Below are 1,634 nucleotides of genomic sequence, written 5' to 3'. Positions count from 1 at the left end.
TCTCTCACTCTGTCAGTCTAACTCTGTCTCTCTCATCTCTTTCAGTCCCTTATCATCTGTCTCTAAACTATTTTTTTTCCATAAACCTTAATATGATGAGCAAAGAATGATTGCTGAAGGTGTGCAGGAGGAAACAGGTGAGGAGTGTAGAGAAGGATGTACCTTTCTCTCCTAAGACTGAACATAGTCTTCTTAGTTCTCAGTAAGTGAAAAAATCCTTTCATGGTGGGTTCACAGCTGTCCCTTTTCTAATTCAATTCAAATCTAAAGCCACCTATTTGCTTTGGATATAGGATGTCTCACATAATTAGCTCAGGGTTTTTTTGTTTTTGTTTTTATAAGAACTGCACCTGATTGTATTTATGGTTCTCAACTCAGGATATATAGCAGAATTATTTAAGAGCCTTAAAAATTCTGACTTGCAGACCACTCCCATAATGGTTAAATCAGAATCTCTAGATGTGGGACCCAGGCATTTGTATTTTTCTTTTATTTTCAACTTTTAAGTTCCAGGGTACATGTGCAGTATGTGCAGGTTACATAGGTAAATGAGTGCCATGGTGGTTTGCTGCACAAATTAACCCATCACCTATGTATCTAGCCCAACATCCATTAGCTATACGTCCTGATACTCTCCCTTCCCCCACTACCTTCAAAGATCCCAGTGTGTATTGCTCTATTTGTTCTCATTGTTCACCTCCCACTTATAAGTGAGAACATGCAGTGTTTGGTTTTCTATTCCTGTGGTAGTTTGCTGAGGATAACAGTTTCTTGCTTCATCCATGTCCCTGCAAAGAACATGATCTTGTTGCTTTTAATGGCTGCATAGTATTCAATGGTGTGTATGTACCACATTTTCTTTATTCATTCTATCGATTGGCATTTGGGTTGATTCCATGTCTTGGCTATTGTGAATAGTACTGCAATGAACATACATGTGCACGTATCTTTATAATAGAATGATTTCTGTTCCTTTGGCTATATACCTCGTAATGGGATTGCTGGGTCAAATTGTATTTTTGCCTCTAGTTTTTTGAGGAATTGCCACACCATCTTACACAATGGTTGAACTAATTTTCATCCCCACCAACAGTGTAAAAGTATTCCTTTTTTTCAAAAACATTGAATGCTTCATAACTTTGCATGTCATCTTTGCACAGGAGCCATGCTAATCTTCTCTATATAGTTACAATTTAGTATATGTGCTGCTGAAGCAAGTACTATGTTTTTCAATACTTCAGACAATTCCAAAGTGTGGTCTAAGTGGAGGACCACTCTTTAGGGTCAGAGTTTAGGGTCATTTCAACAAACAGACACACAACATCCTGAGGCATTCATCTCTCATGCACATATTTTGACTTATTAACAGAGTAAAAATATGAAAAACATGTCAAGCTGGACTTTAAACATTTAGCTTTCTATAGGTATGAACAAGAAAACATGTACAAAAATTCCCCAGTAATATTAAATTGATTGATGCCTTACTGTACAAGGAGTAGTAAAAGTATATTTTAACAAAGTGTTCAAATTATTTGTGTCCACCTGGTGAATATAATGTTGGCTATGACATGGACTGAGTGTGTTTTCATATTAAATTGTAGTATTAAAGAGCTGTTTAATAAATCAACTTCTGT

General features: G+C 36.3%; 1 non-coding gene across 1 annotated transcript; it reads right to left on the bottom strand.

Annotated features, from left to right (window-relative positions):
* Window positions 1–1,115: 1,115 nt before the first annotated feature.
* On the bottom strand, window positions 1,116–1,221 carry LOC119473418. Its single transcript, XR_005202631.1, has one exon. It is a non-coding gene; the product is annotated as a U6 spliceosomal RNA (small nuclear RNA).
* Window positions 1,222–1,634: the final 413 nt, after the last annotated feature.

The sequence above is a fragment of the Cebus imitator genome, unplaced genomic scaffold (assembly GCF_001604975.1).
Source record: "Cebus imitator isolate Cc_AM_T3 unplaced genomic scaffold, Cebus_imitator-1.0 Scaffold157, whole genome shotgun sequence".
Classification (NCBI taxonomy): domain Eukaryota; kingdom Metazoa; phylum Chordata; class Mammalia; order Primates; family Cebidae; genus Cebus; species Cebus imitator.
The sequence above is the reverse complement of the archived record's forward strand: the minus strand, read 5'-3'. Positions and strand labels throughout refer to the sequence as shown.